The sequence below is a fragment of the Chelonoidis abingdonii genome, chromosome 2 (assembly GCF_003597395.2).
Source record: "Chelonoidis abingdonii isolate Lonesome George chromosome 2, CheloAbing_2.0, whole genome shotgun sequence".
In the NCBI taxonomy this organism is placed as follows: domain Eukaryota; kingdom Metazoa; phylum Chordata; order Testudines; family Testudinidae; genus Chelonoidis; species Chelonoidis abingdonii.
In genome coordinates this window covers 9,275,789-9,295,304 of record NC_133770.1, presented here as the reverse complement: position 1 = coordinate 9,295,304, position 19,516 = coordinate 9,275,789, and the positions used below count along the sequence as shown (strand labels likewise).

Below are 19,516 nucleotides of genomic sequence, written 5' to 3'. Positions count from 1 at the left end.
CCAGAGGTCTGGTGTAAAGTCAAATGGAAATTTCTAGTGCTACTATTTTTATACATAATGAGCCCTTTATAAACACAGAACTACCAGTCTTTAAAATCTGGCTGCAAGACTCCTAATAACAATAATCATCTAGCACTTTCCATCAAAGAGCTTTACAAAGGAGGACAGTCTTATCCCCATTTTACAGACAAGGGAAACTGAGGCAAAGAGGCCAAATAGTTGCCCATGTCTACAAAACAGGTCAGGAGCAGAGATAGGAGTAGAACCCATGTCTCCTGTCTCTCATACCACAGGTCTAGCTGTTGAATCCCAATGTCTCTCAAAAGCCTTCTTGGTCCAATGGTGTCTCTCCAGCCATGAACATGAACCAACCCAGCAAACTAAAAGGGTAGACTGTAAGCTCTTTGGGGCAGGGACCGCCTTTCAGTTCTGTGCTTATACGGCACCTAGCAATGGAATTCCAATCCATGATTAGGGCTCTGAGGTGCTCCGGTAATACAAGTGTTATATAATAATCGTGTACACTGGTAGGGGACAGAGTTCTGTTGTGAGTTACTGCGAAACGCTGCATGGTGCTTCATAAAGACTAAGCAGCGGTAATTACATAGTGTCTTTGCTGGACACAAGCATAATTAAGCTGTAACTCAAGGAAATGCTATCACATTATCCTGTGACAATGCAGAAAGCAACTCATGCCATTTCTGGATTTCCTGAGTTGAACCACAAGAGCAAGTAGGAAAAACACCCCAAATTCATTACATAATTTTTGTTTGCAGGGTTGTTGTAGCCATGTCAGTCCTAGGATATTAGTGAGACAAGGTGGGTGAGGTGATATCTTTTATAGGACCAATTTCTGTTGGTGGAAGAGACAAGCTTTTGAGTTTACACAGAGCTCTTGTTCTGGTCTGGTTTGGGAAGGGTACATAGATGTACTCCCTTAGAATATATGCTAACTACTTATGCTAAACAATCTGTTCCACCTCGTATTTAGCTCTGACACACCGAGTACCTTTCCCAGACCTGAAGAAGACCTCCGTGGAGCTTGAAAGCTGGTCTCTTCCACCAACAGAAGATAGTCCAATAAAAGATATTACCTCACCCACCTTATCCATCTTACATGATTTTTGTCTGCTCTTTAAACTCTAATGGTTATAATTTTAAAGGCTCTTTAACACAGCATCTAGTTTTGGGTCCATTGTCAATTGTGGGCAAAATTACAAGCTCAGTTACTTGCAGGCATAAATTCCATGTATTCAGTCAAATTTCAATGGAGGGAGGGTAGGAAGAAACTTCCTGTCTGAGCAGGCTATGCTATAATTGACCACTCAGGGTTACTTGCATCTTCCTTTAAAGGACCTGGTGCTGCCCACTGGGTGGTGACAGGATACCGAACTAGATGGAGCACTGGTCTGATCCAGCTCATACTTAGATATCATTTACCTCTGTAATTCATTGCAAGCAGAAAATTAGAGGCTACTTCAAAAAACCTGGCCCCAATTTGGATGATCCAATCTCTTCAGTGACGTGGGCCGCATGCGCAGTTGTGTGGCACCTCTGCGGGCCACATACAGAAACAAAATGGCATCCTCCATGCGGCGTATCCTCGCACACATCGTATGAGAGGTCATGCTGCGCGGAGGACACAATTTTGTGGTGTGGGTCTCTGGCACGTGCTGCATTTCAGTGCGATGCTTCCTGTATTCCGGGTAGCTGCCACTGGGGGAGCAGATGCCCTGAGGACTGGAAGGAATTGTCCTGTGGGCTGGATGTGGCTGGTGGGCTGCCAGTGGGACTGTAGAGCATTTCCTTTTAGTTCACTGTTCATTAAATGGGTTTCAGACTTTCAGTCAACTGTGGTTTACCATCAAAAATATTCCTTGTGCCCTTCCTTAGTCAAATACACACTCTTCCTAGAGAGAGGGGACCAAATCTCACCGTGATGACTGAGGCAAAATTCCCACTGACTTCAGTGTCGTCTCAGCTGGGAGCTTTGCATGAGGAAGGCTAGAAGGATTTGACCAGTATGGTTACACAGTCAGATTGCAAAGCAAGGATTTAAGGACTTGATTCTGCTCTCATTGAAGTCACTGGCAAACTTCCCATTAATGCCAGTGGAAGCAGGTTTGGGAGCCTTAAACTATTTTAAATGTTCACAAGCCAAATGGTGGTTGGGGGGGAGAGATTGCAAAGTAATTGAATTAATTAAGGAATAATGGCTTCTGACCACAGGCAATTAACCCTCTTATTTGATTCCTATAATAGTCAATGTAAACTTTTAACAAACTATTCTGTTATCAGCGGAAATTGAGTCCAGTGTACTTTAAATATAACCCGCCCAGGAGACAATGAAAAGAGACACTTGGAACGTTCAATCTCCAGTTGTAATGCTCAGTTTAATTTTTGCAACTGCACAACCGAGTAAAAAACTATATACCTGCCAAATATAGTTGTGAGGGCTTTAATTATAAGGGTTTTTTAAAAAAAAATATTCCCTTTATGTTTTCAAAGAACTTATAAGATAAACCAAGCTTCCATTGTAGGATACGATCACATCAATTTAGCTTAACCAACAGGACAATATTCTGAAAATGTCTTGCACCGTCTCCCAGTGATGCATGCTGTCAAAGAACAAAAAAGAAAAACAATGTGTATTTTCCATATAGGCGCCCATGTATCTCCACGGTACAATATAAGAGCCTTTGTAGGCCACTTACACTGGACAAAAACAGTAAGGAACAATTCTGCACTGGTGGGTAGGAGGGCTAGATTATACAGCGTCCCTACCATTGAACTCAGACTAGATCATCGAATGACCCCTTCCGGATTGAAAAATCTATGAATCGAAAATCAAATCCAGCCTACAAAATGCACACAGAGTAAATGTTTCATTCCTAGATAATTAAACACAGACTGGGGGTGGGGGGTCAGATTTTACTCCCTTTAATGCCTGATCCAGCGCCTATGACAATCAATGGGAATCTTTTCACCAACTTCAGCGGACTTTGGATCAAGCCCTTATGTGAGTGAAAAAGTAACTGAGAGCAGGGGCTGGCTTGAGGGTTCAGATTCTCTTCTCGTTTACACCGGTGCAGGCTACACTGGGGTCATACGGTGTAACGGAGAAGAGAATTTGGAAGTAAAGGAACTGTTAAAATAGATGGTAAAATAAGTGAAATAAGAAATGTCTGGGCTAGCCAGAGTTCTCTCCTGATTGTCCAAGCCAATCTTTTCACCCTCCTGCTCTGGTCTCACACACACAGCATTGTACAGTCCTTTAAACTGAAGGGAAAGTGCTATGGAAAAGCTACTCACGGAGACATTGTGGTTCTTGCTGAGGGCTCTCCCACCAACCAAGCATCAGAAAGTTTCTTGCTATCAGTGTCCTTTTCCTTTCCGTAGACAAACATCCCAATGTCTCCCCAAACCCATACCCTGCCAGCTGGGAAGGAGACTTTATGGGAAGTATTTAAACATCCTGTCGGTCTCCGCCTCTCTGACAGCTAAGCGCCCATCCCCCGAGAATCCTGCCTGGATGTGTCAGGAAAATGGCTAAAAGCAGCATCCCATTTTCCCTCCTCCCCTTTCTCTAATATCTATAGAAAGGTCTTGGAACAAAGATTGAACAGAGCAGGTAGGAATGAATTCCAGTGTCCTCATTCACAAGGGACTCCAAAGTTGCGACAAGGTGGAACATGCCACACAAGCAGGAATAAAAACGTTAAAAAACCCATCGCCCAGGGCTTTCCTGGGAATACTGCCTGGAGCTTTGCTGTGTTTTTCTTAAGCAAGTTAATCGCAGAAGTTCATGGCGGCAGTAACTGATTTGTGAGATAGGAAGCAAGCCTAATAAGGAACATATGGAAAACATATGTCGATGAAAGATCCATGTGTGGAGAACATAAAGACTAGCACCTTAATAAGAAAAAGCCATTTCAGGCCATTCTGCACTGTGCTAATAACTTAGGCTCCTCTGAAATGAGCACTGCATTTGTCTAAAAGCTCACACTGTTTGAGATCTCGGTATTCAAGCAGAACACAGACTTTTTCCATTCCCTTTGTAGGCAGCGCCAAGGATTCTAGGAGACTTTGAAAACTATGCCTGGCTTCTTGGCTTATTCTCAGAAAGGAGGAAAAAAAGGAATCTGAGTTTGTATGAACTCCAACACAAAGCTGTGGATTAAGAAGAAACCAAGCCCTGAAATCCACCCTATTGCCCACCTCAGGGCTCCATCCTTTCCCCACTGAAGTCAATGGGAGTTTTGCCATTTTGACTTCAATAGGATCAGGATTTGGTTTCAATACAGTAGCTAAGAATAGACTGAAAGGTATGGCAGAAAGCTTGCATAGGAGGTAATTCCTGTGCAGAAGGCAGGAAGCAACAGTGATAGTCAACAAAGAATTAGAGAGGGGAAAAGACACTGCAAAATGCAATGCTAGCCAGAGAGGGAGATGAGTAACTATGGGTTACACATAGATACAGATTTGTAAATCCAGGTCTGTGGAATCCAGGCTTGTGGACTCAGTGTTTCCAAGCCTGCGCCTGAGTGTCCACACTGCGATTTGAAAGTAACAGCACCTTTTGGAACAGTTCAAGGAGATGGCATAAGCGGTTTCAACTGATAATATGAACAGTACAATGCACTGGCTAGCATGTATGTGCACCATGACCCTCTACTGGATGGTGTTGGAAATGATCATCTGTTTGTCATAAGCCCTCTACTGCTACCAGGGACTCTCCTTTAGCGTCTTGTAGGCACCTGTGGTTTTGCAGTTGGAGGATGCAGAGTTTTACAGCATCTTCCTGTGATTTTCATGCAGAAGGTCTAAAAGTCCTTACAGTTAAAATGATATACAAACTATACACAGGGATCATTTAACCCATTGCTCAAATGCTGCCATCTCCAGGGACAGGAAGTGCAAAAGAACTTTATATCCCACTGACAATACAGGGGAAATGTGAGCTATATGAATGTAAATATGACCAGGACACTGGGGTAAACACACTTAAGTTTGAGAAAAAGTCCATGGGATCTATAATGACTGTAAGTAGTCAGGGCTTTGGGTTTAGGTCTCATCTGGAAGACAGCACCCCTAGAAGCACATTGTCCCAAGCATCGTGCTGGGGTATTGGGTCAGTTTCAGAAGGAAGAGTGCCACATACTGAGTCAACCCCCGAAAGCACCTCGCGTTTCCTTGGATCACCCATCCAAGTACTTATCAGGCCAGCCGTGCTTAGCTAATGAAATCTAACAGGTGCCCAGACCAAGGCCGTAATGGCTACGAGGATCCAGTCTGGATTCTGGATTGTCTGCAGTCACCTGAATACAGGAGTCTGTGGGCTGATAAATGCTGCAGATCACTGGTGATGTGGCCAGTGGTGCCCCCAATAGCTAAGCTGCCAGGGAACAGAAATGAAACAGGCCTAAGCAGCTAGAACAAAATGCTGCTTTGATTCGACAGGCACCGCACTCTTCCTTCTAGAGGAAGAAGTGAAGCTACATTCTTTGTACTGAACAGCAATTGCTTCCAACAGTACAATGACCCTTCATGCCTCAACAGGCTCCATGGAACCTTTTGTGACAGATCTGAAGTGCCTGGATAGGAGCTCAGCTGAAAGAACATGACCACCACCACAAACCCACTTTGCAACATGCCTACGGCCAAATTCTGCCCTTGAGTGCACATGCCTGGTTCCCAACGAAGGCAACATGGGCAGCAACAGAGTGAACTCCCCCGTGCCCTGGGATGACTCGTGTGTGTGTGTTTGGCATGTTATTATGTTTGCTCAGACTGTTGCTGACTTAGTCGTTTCATGGTTATTACATGTTTGGATTGACCACCTCTCAGCGCATCTTGCTTCAATTTCCTTGTGTCTTGGAATTGCCGTTTTGGGGTGCATCAGAGTGGAACATGTCCCCACTGCTCTCTGAATGTGCCTCAGGCCTGAGCTGGAGGCACCAGCTCTAGGGATGACATGAGAGTTCAGTCTATGGCCCACATCTTCTGGCACTGCCAGCCAATGTGCTGATCATTGGTAATTATGGTGGCACAGTTACAGTGGGACACCTATCCACTGGCAGCTGAACTCAGACCCCAAACTCATTTCACACAGGCCATCAAATACTTCTCTTCATTTAGTGCTTTGAGCTCCTCAGATGAAAGGTCTGATTGGCGTGCTTCCACTCTCACTCCCACTCCAGACAATGGCAAAACTGCCATTAATTCCACTTGGGCAGGACTGAGCTGTACACAAGCAAACAGTATTATTAGTTATTATAAATAGCCACCAGCTAAATCTGAGTTCCAGTCACTACAGGTCCTGTTGGAGTTAAACCAGTGACCTAGAGATGAAAGGCCTGATAGACTAGACTGCTGCCAGTCTTCTGTCTTCTCACCAGACTTGTAGTGCTCCATCAATTTATACTAAGCCCTTCTGTACAGATGGTTTGACATTTACATCTGTGCCAACCGAGTACAAGATAGGTGTAAAACAAATCAAAATGACAGTGTTTTATACCCACTTTGTACTCGCATGGCACAAGAATACGTGGCTACCCAACATGCAAGGCAATAGAAAAATCAAGCCATTACGCTTTCACTCAGTTCATATCACCAAAAGCAACGGGTCTTGCGGACGCCAGTGCTTTTCTGCTTATATCCAGAGATAAGAACAGAGAATGCCAGAAATATACATACTGCTGTGAACAGTTTGTATCTTCTTTCGTGCAAAGCAGAAAGCAAACACAAAACAATGCAGACCCGATGCCACAAGGCATCGATTGTCTAGCATGGGGTTGACTCCCTGACCATTTTGGCTAATACCCATTGATGGACCTATCCTCCATGAACTTGTCCAGTTCTTTACTGAGCCCTGTTATACTTTTGGCTTTCGCAACATCCTCTGGCAATGAGTTTCACAGGTTGACTGTGCGTTGTATGAAGTATTTCTTTATATTTGTTTTAAATTTGCTGCCTATTAATTTAATTGGGTGATCTCTGGTTTGTGCTTTATGTGAAGGGGTAGATAACACTTGCCTATTCACTTTCTCCACACCGTTCATATTTTTGTAGTTCTCTATAGAACTCCAATGAAACACTAATATTAATTCAATTACTATTCTCTAGAGAAGAATAAATCTAATTCTATGTCCTGGTATTATGCTAGAGTCAGAATAATGATCATAATAATCCATTCTGGCCTGAAAAGTCTATGAATCTCTATATTACATAGTTCACATTAGAAAAATATATTAATTTTTATAATCTTCTCCTTCTGGATTTTTATTCATTCCGATTACATGTGTTAAGTACCCTTTCATCAAACCTTCACTCAAATAACAATCCTACTTATCAAATGAAACTCATAAAGTTTCAGCAGTTTTGGTTTTTTTTGGGGGGGGGGGGAGAACTGGATCAGTTTCACAAAATCAAAATGAAATATGAAAAACTCAAGTGTGAAGGTTTGTTTTAATTTATTTTTGATCAAGGTTTAGGTGACAGTGGAATTTTATGGCACTGGAACAGGTATTCTTGAATTCAGACAATTGAGACAAAAGGAAAAAGATTGCCTAGGATTAGAAATTTCCTGACAGGTATTTTATTCTGTCACTGGCCTTTACAAGTGTGTCTACACTAAGCCCAATCTCTGACTCAGGTTTAACCCAAGCTTCCCTTCTGTCCGCACACAGCCTGACTCAGGTCAGCAAGCACTCAGGCCCGAAGCTTGGGGGATGGATAAGAGAGTCAAGCCCTGTCATTCTGCTGCATGGATGAAGGGCATTCTGCCTGCCTGGAGAGAGAGACCAGAGAAAATGGTGGTTTTATGGTAACATTCTCTTTGGAAGACTCCCTTGGCAGAGCAAATGTTTTGCACAGAGGCTGCTACTGTCCCCTCCAGGTGCAAAAAAGGGCTAATATTCTGAGGTGTACTAATAGGGGTGTCGTATGTAAGATGGGAGGTAATTGTCCTGCTTTACTCAACCCTAGTGAGGCCTGGGCTGCAGTACTGTGTCCAGTGCGAGGTGTCACACTTTGTGGACAAACTGGAGAGAGTCCAGAAGGGAGCAACAAAAATGATCAAAAGTTTAGAAAACCTGACCTATGAAGAAAGATTTTAAAAAAGGACATTTTAGTCTAGAGAAAAGGAGGCTGAGCAAATATGTGAAGGGCTGTTATAATGAGGGCTGAGGTTCAATTGTTCTCCATGTTCACTGATGGTGAGACAAGAAGTAATTGTATTAATCTGCAGCAAGGAAGGTTCAGGTTGGATATTAGGAAAAACTTCCTAACTCTAAGGGTAGTTAAACTCCAGTACAGGCTGCCAAGACAGACTGTGGAATCCCCGTCACTGGAGGTTTTTAAGGACGGGCTGGACAAACACCAGGCAGGAATGGTCTAGGTTTACTTGGTCCTAGGGGCTGGTCTTAATGAGTTCAAGAGGTCCCTTCCAGCCCTACAATTCTATGATTCTGTGGTGTACAGGGCCTAGCACAATGATGCTTCTAGGAGGTTCCGGAAGAGAAAGAATAATAACAATATCGCAGCTCTGACTCTTTGTACATGGTGAATGTAAATAAATCAAGCACATATTGGGCTAGTCGGACTACAGCCATATTCCTTCTTTGAAACTGCGGACATGCAGTGCCTTAGCTGAACTCAGGAAACTACAGCTATTTATTGGAGGCACCACTGTTCTAAAAATGGCTTTTAAACAGACGTAAACACATGCTTTAGGGAATTGCAGTATCTTCCTTGAAATACTTCCTACTTTTCCTGAACTCATCTCTTCCTGGCAGTATCCTTATGGTCTCGAGAACTGCTTCTCATGCAAACACAAAGGGGTATGCATGATTCATAGAGTTTGAGGCCAGAAGGGACTATCACAAGGCAAACTACGGGCTGCGGGCCATATCCAGCCCTTCAGATCATTTAATCTGGCCTCAGCTCCTGCTGGGGAGCAGGGTTGGGGGTTTGCCCTGCTCCAGCGCTCCAGACAGGGAGTGGGGTTGGAGGCTTGTCCCGCTCTGCGTGACTCCCAGGAAGCAGCCAGCATGACCCCCCTCCGGCTCCTACGTAGTACATGGAGGAGTGGCCAGGTGGCTCTGTGCGCTGCCCCATCCACAAACACCGCCCCCACAGCTCCCATTGGCCACAGTTTCTGGCCAATGGGAGCTGCAGGGGTGGTGCCTGCAGACGGGGCAGCATGCAGAGCCGCATGGCCACACCTCAGAGCCAGAATGGGGACATGCTTCCAGGAGCTGCTTGCAGTAAGCGCTGCCTGGAGCCTGCACCCCTGAACCCTCCCCAGGCTCCAATTCCTTGCCACAGCCGTGATCCCCCTCCTGCCCTTTGAACCCCTCGATCCCAGCCCAGAGTCCTCTCTTCTACTCCAAACCCGTCATCCTCATCCCAGAGCCCTCACCCTACTCCCACACTCCAACCCGGAGCCCTCTCCCGCATCCTGAACTCCTCATTTCTGGCCTCACCCCAGAGCCTACACCCCCAGCCAGAGCCCTCACCCCCTCCCACACCCCTACCCCTAATTTCGTGAGCATTCATGGTCTGCCATACAATTTCCATACCCCGACATGGCCATTAGGCCAAAAAGTTTGCCCACCCCTGGATTATCGGGTCTTCTAGTCTGACCTCTTGCATATGACAGGCCACAGAATTTCACCTTGTTACACTTGCATTGAGCCCAATAGCTTCTGTTTGGTACCTTCCAGAGAGGCATCCAGTCTTGATGTGAAGACATCAAGAGATGGAACATCCACCACTTCCCTTCGTACTTTCTTCCAGTGGTTAACAATCTGTGCCTAATTTTGCCTTTGAATTTGTCCAGTTTTAAATTCCAGCCATTGGTTCTTATTCTGCCTTGTCTGTTAGATCAAAAAACCCTTTAGTGCCCAGAATTTTCTCTTTGAAGGTACTTATACACTAATCAATTCAACTCTCCACCTTCTGATTCATAAGAAACAGATTGAGCTCCTTAAGTCTCTCATTGTAAGACCTTTTTGTGGCTCTTGTAGCTCCAGTTTTTAAAGTGTCATTAACAAAATGTGGACACCAGAACTGTATGCGTTATCCTAGTATTGGTCTGTCCAATGCCCCCCCCCCACAGGCAAAATCACTACCCTGCCCCTACTCATGACTCCCTGCCTTATACATCCAAGCATAGATGCTGGAACGAGGGGTGCTACCATACCTTCTGGCTTGAAGTGGTTCCCATCACATACAGGGTTTAGTTTGGTTCAAGGGCTCTCAGCACCCCCACTGTACAAACTGTTCCAGCACCCCTGCATCCAAGGATCACATTAGCCTTTTGCCGCAGCATGGTCCTGGGAACTCATATTCAGTTGCTTGTCTACTATGACCCATAAGTCCTTTTCAGAGCCCCTGCTTTCCAGGATACAGCCTCCCATTCTGTAGGTCTGGCCTGCATTCCTCGTTCCTAGATGGGTGAAACTTGCATTAGGTTTTATTAAAATCCACTTTGACCCAGTTTACTGACTGATCCGGATCGCTCTCTGTACAACTGCGCTGTCCTCATCATTTACCACTCTGCCAACCCTTGTGTCATTCTCAAATTTTGTCTTCAGTCATTTTAGCTTTACTTCCAGCTTGCTGGCAACAATGTTGACTAGCATCGGGCGTAGCGCCAATCTCTGTGGAACCACACTAGAAACACCCCATTAAGGGATTATTCCCCATTGACAACTACTTTTTGAGACTGGCAGTTAGTTTTAAACCGTTTAACATGTGGTCTATTGATATTGTACTGTGCTACTTTTTAATCAGAATGTCATATGGCACTAAAGTCAAGCACCTTACAAAAGCCTAAGTACATTACGCCTACGCAGTTACTTTTGTCAACCAAACTTGTAATCTCATCAGATCTCAAGAGCTCGTTTACATGTATCTATTAATGATTACAGCAGGAAGGGGAAATATGTTGTTGTGGCAACATAATAAAGAAAAGCTTTTTGTTTGTTGCATAAGATTTGGAGGAGGTTTTGTATTAAGGACTTCTCGGCATGCAGGCCATGGCAACATATGCTCAGCAGTGAGTGTAAGGCGGTAACCTACAGAGTCTAACTGAATCAGAGCTGGTATGACTTTCCTGTCTGGGGTCTGCAGGAGAGATGGGTCATGGAAAAAGCAACTTCTAAGTGGTTGGAAAAGAGGTGTATGTTAAATTAGGCAACTCCTCCCTCCCCCACTAAGGCCATGTCTACATGTACAGCGCGTCTGGTGAAGATGCTCTATGTTGATTGAAAGAGCTCCCCCCGTCGGCACAATAAAACCACCTCTGCCAACAGCAGAAGCTATGACAGCTCTCCCCCAGACATAGCGCTGTGCACACGAGCACGTAGGTCGGTGTAACTTAGGTCAGGTATTCACAACCATGAGCGACATAGTTTTCTCAACAAGCTGTAATGTAGACATAGCCTAACATACAACTTCTTCTGGCCCCTCGATGCGTCAGTTACACCAGTTTAAACCCCCACAGACCAATTCATTGATGTCTATTTTACACCACCTCACACATCACCTCTGAATCTGGCTCTACGGGCCAGACTCTCAGTTGGTATCAATCGGTGCAGCTCCACTGACTTCAATGAAGTGATGCTGATTTACATTGGTGTAGGGACAAAAACGGGTCTGGTGTAACTCTCTGGTTGATTTTACTTCACTTCCTTCTGTTGGCAACTGCCACTGTAATAAAAATTGTCATGATTTTTCCATTAGTCTGTAGTTCACCTACAGAAATTTGCACTGGAGTTAAACTTGGCAAGCAAAGCCTCTACCAGGAATGTTTGGAATTTGGAAGGGAAAAATAAAGAAGTGTCCCAAACAAGTTCCTGGATTTTAAAAGGAACTTGATGTGCATTCTGAATGCTGCCTCGGGACAAAGCTATTTAGGCAGAACAAGATATCATCTCACTGTTACCTAACTGGCCCCCACTGGGCCTTGCTACTGGCACAAGTTTTCTTGCATTTGCCAGTTTGCCACATAACCTTAAATGCTCACTCACTATCCTTGTGAACAACCATAAAGGATGCCTAGTCACACAGGTGTAAATGCAGAGTAATTCCCACTGACATCAATAGATTTAGACTAGTGTGTACGAGATCAGAATCAGGCCCAGGTTATTTAAGCAAAATGAGGTTTTAGTCTGGGTTAGGCTCTGCCGTGTGGACAATTTTATTGTCACCAATGATCACAATTCCTTGCTAGAAAATATAAATGCTGTGTTATCATGAACTGGATCATACAAAGACACCACTATGAGCTGTAATCATTTTAGTGAAGAAGGTTATACAATGCATTGGCACTCAGTGTTTAATAGACAGTGCTGCAACCAGTTCTGGAGCAGACTAACATGTGCAGATGTTGCTAAAGCAGCTGATTGACACAAAATTAGGTCAAATTCTTGCTCCCTTTGCAGGTGGGAAGGTGCGATGCCACCGGAATTGGCATCTGCAGCATGGGGCAGGAGGGCAGGCTACAGAGAGCATCCAGGGAAAGGATTCCACTCCATGATGTCGTTCTGTGTAGCTGGGGAGTTTAGCAGGTGTGGGCAGTTTCCGTGGTAGTGACAGCAAGTGCTAATGTAGACAAGGTGCCAGCGGCCACTGGGTATGTTAAGTGCTGTGTAGACCTGCTCTGAGCAGGGCTAGATGACGTGATGGTTAAAACACCAGTGGCTGCCTCTAGCCTTGGTTGCTCTAGCACTCCCAGCAGTGGGAGTTGCACCAGCGATAGCAACGGTGGGATATGTTAGCCAAAAAGCCTAGTGTAGAGACAGGTAACCCCTGCATGTTTTAGCTTCATCCAAAGCATATGCTTGGGATGACAATCATGATCCTGCCCCATCTTGATGGCAGGCTTCTTCGGGGTACCCAGCTTCAGAAAAGGGGGGCCGTTTTAATCTATGACAGTGGAAAGGAACTTTTCTGCCTTCGCAGTGACTGTCTTCCCTTCCCAAGGGCCTGGACCTTCACTTGTATAACTGGGCCTTGTGCTGTCAAATACAATGTGAAAGTCTCCTGCAAGCGCCGTTAAGAGCCAGATTCTCTACTTACTTTCTGCCACTTTGTGCCATCATGCAGTGCAAAGGGGCCACAAACTGTTGGATCTAGCCAGCTGACTTGGGGTAATTTGCAGCACCAACACGACTTGCCTCTGACACTCCTCAGTCACAGACCTGGCAAAACTGGTGTGTGGGGGGCAGGAAATGGTGCGGCTGGAGTACGGTGTATTAGCTCCCAGCTGGGAAAAGGTCCTTTGGGGACAATTGCCAGCTCATGTAAATCATAGCAGCCCCTAGGCTGCTCTAGTCTACCCCAGAGCCACAGCTGGCACAGATGCACTTTGGGAAACAAGGAGCTGTAACATGCCCCTGATAGTGTGTGTATGGTGAGATGGGAGGGGCTAAGTGAATCTCAGAGCATTTGTGAATCTGGATTTATATATTTAATGCTTTTGCTACAATATTGAGAGGTAGAATCTCTACCATCCTATCTGAATGATAAAACCCTCCGTTAAGAAGCTGCCTAGTGTAGATGGACTTAATCATTCTCACATTAAAGTTGTTTGAACTCAGAAAGCATCTATTTAATAAACAGCTTAGCACTGTTGCATCTGCACTTGACAGCAGAGAGCTTTCATGCAAGGAGCTAAATGCAAATGGGTTTGTAGCCCCAGAACAACTGCTTGGCACAGAGGTCCTTTAAACTCAAGAAAATGGCTGTTTCAGTGACTGCCCCCGCCCAGCTCAGCTTCACAGACTGCACAGCTGTCACAGTCCAAGGGGGTTATATTGGGAAAGAACATTTTAAAGAGGGTTCAACAACTAGGAACACCTTGCAGGGCAATTAAACAACCTGGAAGCATTCATAGGTCTCCTCCAGAGGAGACTCCAGTCAGGGCTAACACAGCAATAGAGCAAGATGTTTTCCATCACAGCCAATATCCTGCTAGGTGCTTACAGGCCCCTTGCAAGGTGCTGAGAGCTGTTAACTCCCATTGACTTCCTATCAACCCCCTCAATGCAAGTGCAAGGCACTCAGCACCACCCAGGAGGTGCTTGCGACTCACAAAATCAGCCCCTTAGGTCCGGATTGTGCAAGTGGCTCTGTGCAGCAGTCCCCTGAAGTCCTTGGGACTCAGGGTGGGTGCAGGAGTCTGCCCCATTGCAGGCCTGGGGCCTCAGACATTTATTTTGCCAGTGATAGGGGTATTTCTGAGGAGCACTAGCCTGCAGCCTTCAAGCCCATGAATAATCTCCGTGAGATCAATTGCTGCTATCGCTGCTAAGACTCTGGAGTCCAAGGTATCGTCTATGGAACAAAAATGAACCAAAACGCTTTACAAAGATTTTGTCTGGCACACAGCTAAACATATATTGTAGGGAAAGCTCAGAAGCTTCCCTGGATAAACAACGGTATGCATCTGACGAAGTGGGACGAAAGCTCATGCTCCAAAACGTCTGTTAGTCTATAAGGTGCCACAGGATTCTTTGCTGGATAAACAATGTTTAGCTACGGCGCATTAAGCTGTCAGGAAGAGTTTATACATAGAAGTCTTCTCCCAGCAGGACATACACAATCTGAGTGAGGATGCTAGAGGGTTCATGCTGTGGAATTAAAAGAAGAGATCCCCAAAGCGCCAGCAGCATGGCTCCACCGATGCCCACCCCACCAGTAGCTCCATTGGTGGAGGAGGTGCATAGGAATGGGGGAGGGTGGCACAGGGACACATGGGGGCAGGAGCAGATGTGTCTGACTGAATGGGAAGGCTAGGGGTCAGGGTCTGCATGAGGGGAGGCTCCTCAACTCCCTAACAATCCCTCCCCCCATCCATATTTCTCCCACACACACCCAGCAATCCTCCAGGTTCACTGTCAGACTCGTTCCAGCAATTACTTTCCTCTCCCCCAGCTCCTTCTTTACTTGACTCTCCCCAAGCCTTTGCACTGCTGCTGAGGGGTGCAGGAAATACTTCTCTGTATTGTCGTTTAAATGAATGATTACTCCAAGTTCTGTATGAATACATCTAGTACGGAATCTATTTGTCAAAAAACATTTCCTGAATCTCTTTGGTTGCCTGTTTTGTTACAGACATACTTAGTGACAGGTATTTTGAAATAAATCACCAAAATAATTGAAACTGGCGGGATTATATTGTGTTATTTCAACAATTAAAATATGCAGAATTGTGCAGAATTTTAAAATATTGTGCACAGGATTTTTAATGTTTTGGTGCAGAATTCCCCCAGGAGTAGGATGTGCAGTGCCTAGCACAATGGAGCTGCTGTGCCATGTGTGCAACATACATGAATAGTAATGGTAACACACCAAAGGGGACCTGACTAGCTTAGGGGATTAGTGATGGGCTACAGAGCCTTATATCTCTATCGTACTGATTTGAATCCACCCCAAGCTGAAAATAACCAAAAATAATGGTTATCTGAGGACTGTTCAATGGTAGGTCTCTCAGTTATCAGCCTTTGCTGCTGTCTCAGCTGTGACTAGAGATTGAATGATTCTCTTGTTTCTAGCTGTGGTCCATCCATCCCAGTGTGGAAGTGCACTGGAGGAGCAGGACACCAAAACTTGCATTGCTGCTGTACTTCAACTGTAGAGATGAGGTGTAGCCATGCCGGTCCTAGGATATTAGAGAGACAAGGTGGGTGAGATAAAATCTTTTATTGGCCCAACTTCTGCTGGGGAGAGAGACACGCTGAGGAAGAGCTCTGTGTGGCTTGAAAGCTTGCCTCTCTCACTAGCAGACGTTGGGCCAGTAAAAGATATTACCTCACCCACCTTGTCTTCTGTAGATAAACAGAAGACAGCAGCCTCCAGGCCTGAAAATTCGACACCTTCTACTAGCACTGAACTCATTCAAACCCCAAAGCAACCATCAGCTAAACCAAACAGTTTGCAGAACATGGAGAGGCCCTGAACAGGGCTTTTCCGCTGCCTTTGCAGTGAGGGATAATCAATCACTTCACGCATGGGTAAGAGGGGGTAGTAGGTGGCCTTGGAGGGGTTCTAGCTCACTCTGAGATCTTGTCACTGCCGTCATCACAGCACCACCCCTGCTCACAGAGACCACTGTCACTGCTGCCTCTCGCTGGGACGCTATATTCTGCAGGGGATCTGGCCTACAGAGATGACCGTACTTTGCCCTGCGGGCGATCCTCCGTCTGATGACAGCACAAGAGGGCTGGCATTTGAAGGTGCTGTCCTGAATTTCTGAATGTCACACAGGGCTTTAGCATCAAGCCTGCCCCTCACTTTCAATCTCCCTGCTCAGTGTTATCTCTAGCTTACGTCCCACTCTGTCTTCCCAGGGCTTTGCAATGAGGTTTGCTATGTACAAATAGATGGTACCATGCTAGGGCAGTTCATACTGCTCCTCATCATACTGAGCAGGTGCTGTTGGAGGGAAGTTAGTATGCCCCTTGGGGATTCGGGGCTGCCTGGGACACACAGAAAACCTGCGCGTCAGCTCCAAACCAACCAAGAGACTGCGATACAAGCCCTAGCAAACAGCCATAACATTTGGGGCCGTTTGTTTATGCTAATACTGCATAGTTGGCCAGTCTGAGTAATAGGAAAGACTGATGCAGCCTTAAGTAATGATTCTCTTTGACTGCTTGGAAAACTCTTGATTTTGTGGCCGTTTGGGTGAGACACCATTGGGTTTGGCCTTGAAGTCAGAAGATGAAAGGGCAGGGAACATGCCATTTTAGAAAAATGCTTCACTTAGGAATTCCTTTAGCATTGGCGACCATCCCTCAAGGGAGTGTGAGGCTCTTAGAAAAGGTAACATTTCTCTTCTGGTGGGGATAATAATGAAAGATGTGTTTCAGCTGCAAAGGGAGGGTGTGAATCCAGACATCTCTAAAGTGGACAGTGCTAGGAATTTAGCTCTGGCACATCTCTGATAACGATACATACCCACCTCGTGGTGAGTGCTAGTTCACTCATGCCAGTAATGAGTAGGGCCCTACCAAATTCACGGCCATGAAAAATACATCATGGACCGTGAAATCAGATCTTCCCCATGGAATCTAGCTATTGGAGGGCAGGGGAAGAGGCAGAACTGGGGGTATCCCAGCTGGGGGATCCTACCATGCACTAGGCTCCAGCTGCTAGTTCCGGGCTGGGGAGGGATAGAACTTCCTCTTCTCCTACATGGCTGCTCTTGGGGGGAGATCAGAGCCAGCTCTGGGTACCTAATTCGCTGCAGGAAGCTCCATGGCTGCTGCCTTCAGCCCAGCTCTGAAGGCAGTGCAGAAGTGATAGTGGCAATCCTGTGACACCCTCCCCCCCACCCCCATGACTTCCTTTTGGGTCAGAACCCCCTCGGTTACAACACTGAAATTTCAGATGTGAACATCTGAAACAGTGAAATTTGCTAATTTTAAAATCCTGTGACCGTGAAATTGACCAAAATGGACCGTGAATTTGGTAGGGACCTAGTAATGTGCTTTGATATCCACTGATGAAAAGTGCCTTGGAAATGCAAAGCATTATCATCATTAGAGCAGCAACCTCTCTGGATGCCATGTATTCCTCACCCTTTGTACCTACCCCAGGGATGATCTATTGGGCAATGAATCAGACCCACAGGGGAGAGTCTTGGAACCACAGAAGGGGGGTATGTGCAAAAATAGCATTTTACATAGTTTAACTTTGGAGGCACTATTCCTGCACTGACAATGAATGAAACCTAATTAACTGAAACTCCAGATTAACATGATGTTGGTTATGTCATCTGCAATAATAGGATCCGATGTAATGCAAGAGCTTAGTTTCAGGCCGGTGGTGCACAGCTGCAGCTCCCAGTTATCCAAACTACCCATTATCCAAATGTCTGGATGTTCTTCAAGGCTCTGGGATAATCAGGATTCGTGCTAAGAGAACACAATTCAAAGTCCTTAGTCAAAACTTCAAGATCATCTGAATTTTAAAAAGCCACAACATAAAATTTACCCCATTTGGGATCCACTTTCTCATGATATCTTTTCAGAGTACAAGAGAGGAAGAGGGTAGAGCAATTACCTCATTTTAACTACAGAGAGTGGCCCAAATTAAATTCCCATATCTGCACAGCACCAGTCAACACCATATCATTTGTTGTTTCCAAGTCTCTCCCTTGCACCCATCAGTACTCTTTAGATGAAACTGAGGAAAGTTGTACTCAGATCAGAACTCTGTAACTGGCCGCTGGTTCTTTAAAGTGCCCAACCAAAAATCCTGGACCCAAAATTTTTCATAAGTGACTCGGGATTTTGGGTGCCCAGCTGGAGAACACACAAAAGGGGCATGTGTCTGAAAACCAGGCCCCTTTAAAGATGTATCAAGTTGGGCATCCAAAAGCCCTCTGAAACCGTGGGCCCTAGATCTGGATTCCCTGAGCTCTGGGCAAGTTCTAATCAAGTTCAGAACCTTGTGTCTGTGTTAGAGCTGGCTGGAAAATGGAATTTCTGTTCTGCAGGAGATTCCAACTTGTCTCCATTTGGTTCGTTCAGAATCAGAATGAAAAGCTGGAATTTCTAAATTTCCCACTGAATGAAAATTCTGAAAAACTTCAATTCAGAACCAGCTAAAACATTTCGCTTGGATAATGCCAAAACAAGAAGTATTAAATATTGTCAATGTAACATATACAGAGCATATTTATAATATTAACAGCCTATACACAATTAACCAAAATGATAAAGTCAAAATGAAACCTTTCAACATTATCAAAACAAGGGTAGTCAAAATGATTCATTTAGCCTTTTTCCTATCAATAATTTCATCCAAATCATTACACTCCCATGAAATGTTTCAATTTAGACAAAACCTTATTTTCTGACAGAAAACTGATCCATTGACAATTTTCTGATCAGCTCTAGTCTCTTATGATAATGGCTAGTTTAATCAAAGTTAATGAAAACTGGTCTTCAGGTGAGAGACATGAAATTCTGAGGTCCCTTAAGAGGGAACTTTGTGCACACGGGCGACATAGGGAGGACATTCCCCAAAGGTCATTGCCTCTGGCAGTACAGCAGAATTCTTCACTCCATTTCTCTCTTTGTCTGTTCCCACTCCAAAGAAAGCACAGTAAAGACAGAGAAAGGCAAAGGCCAAATTAAGTAATTAGTTGCTTTTCAATTTGCTTCCTTTTTCTGAGGCAGCCAAAGAAGGAAAGAGAAAAAAAAAACCCAGAGATATTCTGCCCCTCCCAAGCACTTTGGTGTAGTCCCTGAAATTAGGGCTGACCTTGGTTCCTCCTGAACAACCCACCATGGCTCCCTGAACCCTCATAACAGGAAATAATAAAATTTCCATCCAGTTTTCCCAGCGCTGGCGTTTTTAAAGAATGCTTCTATGAAATGAGTCCAGAGCCTGAATTGCCGCAGACCTTCCTGAACTTCATACAAAGTCAAAGGAAGTGGATGCCCAACAACAGGGATCATGTAAGATGCATTTGCTGCGAACCTCCTGCTGCTGGTGG

General features: G+C 45.1%; 1 protein-coding gene across 5 annotated transcripts in view; it reads right to left on the bottom strand.

The window, feature by feature from the left end:
* Positions 1-19,516, bottom strand: part of GJC2 (gap junction protein gamma 2) — a 133,268-nt gene that overhangs the window by 17,059 nt on the left and 96,693 nt on the right. The window contains exon 1 of one of the 5 annotated variants that reach the window (XM_032803501.1): positions 3,313-3,397. The exons of the other annotated variants lie outside the window; for them this stretch is intronic. The gene's annotated coding sequence lies outside the window, so the exon portion shown is untranslated. Of the gene's footprint in view, positions 1-3,312; positions 3,398-19,516 lie in introns of those variants that run through there. 5 annotated transcript variants of the gene reach the window in all.